Raw genomic sequence first — 10,181 nt, forward strand, 5'->3', positions numbered from 1 at the left:
CAAAAAAACCTATAATTTTAAAAAATATGCCGTATGTCCAAAATCGCAACTTTTCGGCTATAAAAGAACCTTTTTAGCATGCAAATTTCCTCTAGATATACAAACTTTTCTCTCAAATATCTAAATGTATGAATTTTCTTCTTTATTTACGAATTTTCTCTCAAATATGCACATTTCCTCCAACACATTTGCTAATTTTCCTCTCAAAATATGAGAATATATGAATGCCCTCCCAAATATGTGATTTTCTCCCAAAATATGTGAATGTCGTAGTGTATTTTATGATTTCTCCCAAATATGCACTCTTGAAGCTCCGTTGAAGGCTTAAGTGGCACTTTTGAAGTGCCCCCAAAGGCTTATCATGCTTTTGAAGTACGTCAAAGGCTTAAGCACGCTTTTGAAGTATCAAATTTTCTCAACAAATTTCTTTTACTAAAAATTGCATAAGGAGCACAGGCAGGAGGACGTTTCCAAATGTGTGAGGACATTCACGTGTGAAGGTTAGAACATTCACAAATGTGAATGCAAGCAAGACATTCGCAAATATGTGAGATGAAATTTGCATATTTAGGAGAAAATTCATAAATACTGGAAGAAATTCACATATTTGGTTATTTGAGAGAAATTTTTGCATATCAGAGAAAATTTGCATGTGTGAAGGGTGAAAAGGTCCTTTTATAGTTGAACAATTATGATTTTGAACATCAAGCAGATTTTAAAAAAGTATAGGATTTTTTTAGAAACTTGTCATTTTTGTCATGACGATCATTTTCTAATTTCTAAAGGTATGGATTCATACCCAACAACTCTTGCACACAAGGATATAATGTCTTACCGAAATTGGTACGACCCTTTTTTGTTTGTTGTTCAACAAAAAAAAGGTACATATATTGAACAAAAAGTGACCGTACTGTATGGCAAAAATGATGCATTTTCAAAAATGCCCCACAATTTACCGAATATGTTGAATGGACAATCTTGTAGGTTTTTAGTTTTTTTTATGCCTTTACCCCTCGCAAGTGCGAATTTCTAATTTTCGCACATGTAAAATAATACTCCCATGAAACTCATCAACAAAATCGCATTTGAGGTTGTGATATTCCAAAAAAGATTGCAAAATTCCAAACAATTTGTGAAACTCGTAAGGAGTTTCGCGATCACCTGCGAAAATCATAAAGTTTACAGAAGTCTGATAATTGCAAAATTGCAGACGAGTATCGCATAAAGTATTGCGAAAATCTAAAATATTTGTGAAAGTCCATAGGATCGTGGTATTAAAGCAAAGCTAGGGTTTCACCGAAACTAGTTTTTTTGTGGTCTCCAACCAGTGAGAAATTATAGACATTTTTTCAGGGCCAAGTATCGACAGTGACTTTTTTTTATGGTATGGGTGGGATAGGAAATAAAATCCGCAACTCATTTTCATCATAAAAAATGGGAACGATGATGATGTATCTTCTCATCAACACAAAGTCAATGTATCTCACAATCAACATTCGATCACGTGATATGGGTGGGATATGCAACATTCTTGAGGCCTCCACTTTAACGAACTGTGAAGTTTTTTGGTAAGCGCATCTTATGGTATATAGAATCGATGGGGGCATCCGCTCTAATGATCTACGATAGTTGGATAGATGTGTTTTCTCTCCATCAACACAAAGTCAACATATCTCACAGTCAACGTTCGATCAACAAAGTCGACGTATATTTAGCAAAGTTCTTTGTCAGGTGCTTTATGCAATATCCAACATGATATTTAGACCATGTATGGAGGACACCACACATTATTCCTTGGTGCCTATCTAAGATAATTGTCAACTCTCATCTCTCTTCATAGTCATCGAAGTGTGTAAAATTTTCTTTCACATGCTTTAAAAATCATGCCAAGAAATCGTTTGACTCTTTATCTACAACTGCAAATGCTACCAAAAATATCTCATCATAAGAATCAATACTATGGGCCGACAACGATATACCCTGTATTTTTCTTTTAAGAATGTCTCATCTACCATAAGAAATGGAGGGCTTTCTTTCAAAACCCTATTGATGCATAAATGAAGGGATAAAAAACAGGTATTTAAATCAATCTTTTTTATCGGTCTGAATATACCCTAGTGTTTATCGGTTTGCCTTCATCAAATAATCCAAATAGGTGGGAAGTTTGTTGAAGGATTGTTCGAATGAACTATATAGCTCTTCCTTCATGTGTTATTATTCATACCATGCTCGTTTATAAGTCATATCATACCTTCCTCACAACTAATGTCATTCATGATTTCTCTTAGAGTCATTTTTGAGTTATTGTACAAGCGTTTAAGAATAACACCTGAAATCCACTTGAAAGATACTTTTTCTACTCGAAAGTTGCCTAATGATCCACCATATCTATGTTTTTTTATACTTCTTCACATGAAATAACGTTGCTCTGCGCACCTTTGTGCAATAGATCTGTCATGGAAAATCACCAAAACTTTGCAGGTTTTTTCTCATGCATACAACAGTGACTCTGTTATTGCAACCCTTCATGAATTTTGTTTTATAGTTATTTTTTATCACATTATCTTTCAAAAACTCACAACTGTACAAAAGATGATTAAACCTTTGGCTGACAACAATGTCTTGATCTTTAAGCTTGTTGTTAGTCACTGGAAAGCTTTTCAATCATTAAGATTTTTGTTATATAACTCGTCATACAACTAAGATGTCTCTACTTCAATCATTTTCAATTGTTCTTTATCGTACGAGAGTCCCTTGAACGAGAATTTATTCAACCATGTCTTATTAGAGTAAAAATATAAAATAATTCTACTATCCAATAAATGCTCATATAGCTTATATGACATACCAAGGGTTCAACTTTTCAATTGTCATTTGTGCATCATTTTGATCTGTCATTATTTGCCCCATGTCATCAATGTCCATCTCCTCTTATTTCTAAGTCATCCTCAATCGATATACTATAGGAATCATCATCATCATTCAATCTTTCAATGACAATGTGATCACTGCTACCACTAATTGATTGCTCGAATGTACAAATTAAATCAAAATTCATTGTATTTATTGCTTCATTTGTTTTCATGCATGCAACCTTCGTGCATTTCCAACTTTCACGATTAACCATAAAAATAACACCTTCATTATCACACTTACATCTTAAGCATAAATAACAAAGTCCAATAAATTATACCTTGTTATATCATCTGCCCTGAAAGGCTAAATGTCATCTAAATTACTACAGTAAAGATCACTAGCACTAGTTTGTTGTCTTAGTTCCACATCCTTTGCCGTAATCCTTTGATATGTACAACATCAATTGTTCGTGAAAGTTCTTTATTGCTTGCACATCAAACATCTATATCTCTAATTGGTTCAGGCAACTACATGCCATCCACGTGCATGTCAAGAACATCATTATCATTCACTGTTTAGGACAGTTAAATGTTCACCAAATGACTAAGCTCAATAGATGGAATCTGAGATAGATGCACATTCTTCATAGGTTTTACATTATTTTGATCATCAATTGCTTCCTGTACATCACTTCCAACTACTTCTTGTGTATTTGCTTCTTGTTTAACTTTTTAAGCAACTAAGTAAACATCAATAGTAAATAATATTGATTTTACATCATCATCGTCTAAAACATCTATCTATATTTATTGGCTATCTATGTTTAAAGAATAACTATACTAAAGGCTCAATTACTCTTCTGCATATCTGATTTTATGAGTCATCAAAGCATTAAATTTCTCAAAGATGCTACCTTTTGAGACCAATGTAGACCTCCAAGTAAGATTATCAGTGTTGTGATAATGTATTTTAACCATTTAAGAGGTTGTCATTAACTGTTTACACCAACCACACAACATATGATTCATATAATAAAAATAATATATAACAATAAGGTCATCTATATATCTTTCATTTATTCAATTAATAAAACTATCTATAACAACCACTTGAAAACCCTACTTATAATAACATTAACCCTTGTTCAATGCTTGTGCACAGCCAACCTCAACCTCATCATACTAATTGAATACTTGTGCATAGTCAACCCTAACCCCATTATCCCAACACAAAACCACTACTTATTACATAAAGGGCAAATAAACAAACATAAATCATCTACAATACCAACATATATATATGTACAAAAAAAATCTCTAAACAGTAAATTTGATGCCAAATTTTAAAAAAACGCAGAAAAACATACATAAAACATTCACAACAACAACCAAACACAAATATTATAAGGCTATTAAATATTCATATCTATAAAAAAAAGTTTAAAATAAAATAATATGCATATATATATATATATTGTTTGTATGGATCTCACCTTTCGTCCTAACTTGAGAAGACAATAAAAAGGATATTGCAACCTCGTCAAAATGCTGCAAAAAGATTTCACGAGAATCATTGTAAGGAGAGAGAGGAAAGGGTTAAGATTTTAACTAGAAACAAACCTTCCCATTTATAATACGACATTCGTGAGCTACTATGCGAATCTCCTTTAAGTTAATGATCCCTAAGGAGGTCCCCAAATGTGTGAGAACATTCACATATTAATGTTTGTGAATGTCCTATACCTTCACACTCGATCGTCACAAATAATGTACTTCCTTCGCATATATAGTATGACATTCGTAAGCTACCATGAGAATCTCCTTTCAGTAAATAATCTGCAAGGGGAGTCCATAAATACCGTTAGAAATTCACATATATATAAATGACATTCGTGATCTATCGTGTGAATCTACTGTAAGTAATTGATCTTCAAGAAGGTCTTCAAGATGATGACTATAGCATGTCAGATGAGCTAGATTAAGACATAAATTACATGGGACAAATAATGGCAGATGAAAATGATGTACAAATGACAATTGGGAAGTCAGACTCTTGGTATGTTATATGAGCTATACTAAAATTTATTGGGCATTAAAACTATTTTATATTTTTACACTATTGAGACATGGTTGAATAGGTTCTTGTTCGATAGATTTTCATACAATGAAGAACAAATAAAAATCATTAAAGCAGAGACATCTTAGTTGTATGACGAATTTCGTAACAAAAAGCTTAATGATTGAGAACCTTTTCAGTGGTTAACAACAATCTCAATCAATCGAGAAATTGCTTTCGGTCGAAGGTTTAATGATCTTCAGCACAGTTGTGAGTTTTTTAAAGATCATGTCATTAAGAATAACTATAAAACAAAATTCGCTCAGAGTTATAGTAATAAAGTCATTGTCGTATACACGAGAAAGAACCCACAAACTATAGTTGATTGCCTCTATAAGATCTATTGCACAGAGGTCCATGGAGCAACATTCAAGTATGAAAGAGAGCATACATGTGGTGGATCATTGTGTAACTTTCTACTAATTTTTTTTTTAAGTGGATTTCAAGTGTTATTCACAAATACCTGCATGATAACCCGAAAATGACTCCAAGAAAAATCATGAATGACATCAGTTACGAGAAAGATATGGAGATTACTTACAAACAAGCACGACGTGTGTGAGAATGTATGATGAAGAAACTATATGATTCATTCGAAGAGTCCTTTAGGATGCTTTCTGCCTATTTGGATTATTTAATGAAGGCAAACCCCGAAGCACTAAGATATATTTAGACTTATAAAAAAGCTCGATTTAAGTATTTGTTTTTATCATTTTATCTATGCATCAATGGGTTTTTAAAAGAGTGCCCTCCAATTTTTATGGTAGATGACATATTCTTAAAAGAAAAATACATGAATATATTGTTGTCGGCTCATATTATTTATCCTTATAGTGAGATGTTTTCAGTAGCATTTGCAGTTGTAAATAAGGAGTTAAAGAATTTATGGTCATGGTTTTTAAAGCATCTAAAAGAAGAACTCATACGTTTCGATGAGTTTAGAGATAGAAAAGTATTGACAATTATCTCAGATAGACATGTAGGGTTAAAGTATGTTTTCCCCCATACAATGGCCTATATGTCATGTTGGATATTGTATGAAACATTTGAAAGAGAACTTTTCTAAGAAATTTGGTTTACCACTTGGTGCACTTTGGTGGAGCGCAACTCGAGCAGCCATGAGACAAAAATATAATTATTTTCTTTGGAAAGTCGATCAGGAGCAAGATGAAGCCACATACCATTATATTGATACTAATGTGGATCTGAAACATTAGGCTAACAATCATTTTTCAGCAAGAAGATATGGGTGCTTAACATTTAATATTGCAGAGAGCTTCAATTTGTGAATTTTTCTCATACATGACAATCACTTTGTGCTTTTTATTGAGAGGTTTTGTCTCATGCTAATAATTTTTTTTGAGAAATGAAAGAATATCGGGCAAAAAATGTTATGTCTTGTGGTGCCTAAGGTAGAAGAAAAGGTAGAGATACTTGGGAGAAATGCATAATAACTATGTGTGTGGGTAGTGCATTGCCACCAATGTCGGTACGAAGCCCTTGATCAAGCTTATGATTATAGTGTTGATTTTAAGTAGCAATTATGCTCTTGTAAATAGTGGTAGATTAGTGGAAATTCATGCAAACATGTGATCATATGCATTTTGTACGAGGACAAGCTACCAAAAGATTACTGCGACAAGTTCTTTATAATTGAATCATATGAAGTTGCATATAATATATTTTCATTCTTTTCGATGGTGGATAATGTCCCCACACAACGCTCCCTCAACTCCTATTCTTGATTATCTACCAAAAATGGCTTGTAAAATAGGACAACCTAAGGTGAAGAGACGAAGAACAAAACACAAGGATGTTGTGTATGTGTGGTGAGATTGGCCACAATATGAGGAAGCACGAATAACAATATATTTGAGTACGTCTTGTTATAAAATGTGTATTTGTTAAGAGTTGTTGAATGAATGTTTCTATATATTTATTTAGAGTTTTTTAATGAGTTGTTTCAATGGCATATGTCTTCTATGTATATCTTAGGTAGTTCACGATGTATACATATAAAGAAAAACATGGCAATAGAAAGATAACCAAACCCCCACCCCACCCCAACCAATAATTCAATTGTGGTAAGATGCATAATGAAACAAGTTATTTGTATATACAATCAGTGATACTAACATGTACATGATTATATTCATTTTAAATTTATTATGATAACATTTTGGTGAAAACCAAGAAGATGGGCAGCAACCAGAAGAGCTAAATGATTATGATTTGTATATAAAACTATGTTGAGCAGTAACATAACTATTAGTTTTGCATGTTTGTTTGTTTATTTATTATATTTGTATGTAAATTCGTATGAATATAACATGAATGTATCATATACTGCGAATTTATATAGCATTTACTTATTCATAGAAAGACTCCAAAAGTACCACGAACAGGACATGGCTAACAAATTGAAATTGCCAAAGACCATTTACCTTACCCTTTATAAAGCGATAGTCCTCCTATTTTGCTACTGACTAATAAAAACTAGTTGTTTATCATTAACTATTTATAGCAAATGGTTGAAGCAAAAGTAATGCGAGATGGGACTCGTTCCTTCTTGGAGAGCTGTGAATTATTGTATCCTTTCGAAGAATGTGACAAGACATCATTAACTTTGTATAGTCGCATTTACATTTACAACACATCAAAAAATTTATGTGCTTATGTCTTCAACTCGATCTATGTTGCAGATCTTAATTCTTATAAACTGGGGCAACCACCACTTAGTTTTTTGAGAAATGGATATGAATGCGAGGGAGTTCAGGCTGTACAACTCCATTAGCACCACTACTTATGCAAATAAAAACATCAAACATCTAGTACGATATCATTACTTATTTGATAATATTTTTATTTTAATGAATGTAATTCATTAAGTCTAATGTTATGTTACAGTTTAGTTTTTTTGCATAGTGGTTTGGCTACGACGCTTACATTGATTGGATGGCTTATCCCGTGGATAGTATTTATCAACAAAAAAATGAATAATTACTTTGTTGTTGCTTATTAACTTAATTCCTATATGTACATGTTCTTGACTTGACTTGGTATTCTCAATTATTATATGTTTGATCGTTTATCCTAATGTACATGCAATACTTGGGTATAAACACAAAATTTAATTTCACACAAGTATGTCTATATGTCTTGTTTTGTGGTGTTTTTAGGATGTAAGTTATAGTTAGTTGTTTGTTAAAAAAAATCAGGATGAAGCAACAAACTAAATAAAGCGTAAGATAAAATTCTATAACTGCCTAAGGAAGAAGAAAGAAAAAGAGGAGGTTGTCTCACAAAAGAAGGTTGAGGAATAGACAAAGAACCAAGAAGGACCACATCAAAAAATAGAAGGTCCAAATGCCAAGCAGAAAGAAGTGGAGGAAGATACATCGGATGATGAGGTGTTGGATGGCCTTGCTCAGGAAGTTAAGTTATGAACAATTTTGGGTCGTCATTGTTGAATTTGATAGAATTGTAAAACCAAATGATTCATTAATAAATATTTTGTTTTATTTTTTAATGTGTAAATTTTGGATAGCCAAACAAAATGATTAGTATAGTGTATTATTTTTGAATTGTAAAACAAAATGTGTAAAGCTAAAGTTGATTCATTAAATTTTGGATGTTTTGGATGTTTTATAAAGTTTGGGTTAAATGTTCTATATATGTCCTACAAAATTATAAAACAGAATGATTCATCAATTTTGAATATTCAATTTCGGTTGAATGTGCTATGTTCAAGTTGTATATTTTGTAAATGTAGGAAAGTTGCATATTTACGAGGACATTCACAAATACACGGAGCATTCCCAAATAATAGAGTACATTAACAAATTATGGAGTATATTCGCATAAACATAATGTGAATTTCTTTTAGTTAACAAATAATAAAGTATCTTCGCATAAGTATCATGCAAACCTCTTTATCCTCGTTGTCATTAAGTTCATAAATTATAAGTACATTTGCATAAACTTAATGCGAATGTCCTTTAGTTTACAAATAATGAAGTAGATTTGCATAAATACCATGTGAATCTTCTCAATTTCATAAATAATTGAGTATTTTGGCATCCTCAAATTTGCAAATAATAGAGTATCTTCGCATAAGTAGTGAATCTCCTTATCTTTTGCATTATAGTGCGTAAATGTTCTCAAAGTTCACAAATAATTGAGTACATTTACATCACTGTGAATGCCCTATATATTCACAAAATCACATGTATTTTAAATAATATACATTAAAAAATTTACAAAATAAAAAATTCATCAATTATATATGCATTAAATTCAAACATTCACACAACTCATATACATTAAATTCAAACATTCATCAATTACAGGTATATGAATCATAACCATACCAATATATCCTTGACAATCATTTACTTAAAAGGATATTTGAAAGTAACTCACAAATGCCGTACTATATATGCAAAGGTAGTACGATACTTGCAAAGGTACACAAATTTCAATTACAGCATAAATTTGGTTATGCTGAGATCCACAAAAACATCGTGCAAAGGTACTTTTAAGTGAAACGTTGCAAGATCAAGACAACATACCTATATATTGTGCAAACCCCGGTACGTTCAAGCGTGCAAAGGGCAAAAAGGTCCTAAAAAATTAAGCATTTGTAACTTTGAGCACAAGGTTGATTTCGAAAATTATGGGGCATTTTAGAAAATATGTTGTTTTTTACTATACAATATGGTCATTTTCCGTTTAATTTATGCGTTCAACTTTAAGAGACCTTTCCTATTCTCAACACTTTCCAAATCTGCCATGTTAGATGAGAAGGTTTTATTACTATTAAATGAGAAAGAGATGAATTAAAACATAGTTTAATGAGAATTTATTCACTTGAAAAAAAATGTTGTTCAATGCATTTTAAATGAATTTAAACCAAGGGTCTCTTTTCTTATTTTTAAATCTTACGCTAAAAACATAAATATCATGGTAAAAATGCAATATTTAGGTTTTGACAAAACTATCACGATGGTTTGAAAATATCACGAGAATTTAAAGTTTAAAACGGTAAGATAACATCACATTTTTTCACTCGCCAATATTTGTCACTATGCATGTCTACTTGGGCTTCACACAGTGATAAACATCAGCTAGCATGGCACTTTCCCGTGTCTGAAACGAACAGGAGCCTTCTCTCAGATCCCCAGAAATTTACATTATACAGCTGCAGGGAT

The sequence above is a fragment of the Nuphar pumila genome, chromosome 13 (genome assembly GCF_984573655.1).
Source record: "Nuphar pumila chromosome 13, dmNupPumi1.hap1.1, whole genome shotgun sequence".
In the NCBI taxonomy this organism is placed as follows: domain Eukaryota; kingdom Viridiplantae; phylum Streptophyta; class Magnoliopsida; order Nymphaeales; family Nymphaeaceae; genus Nuphar; species Nuphar pumila.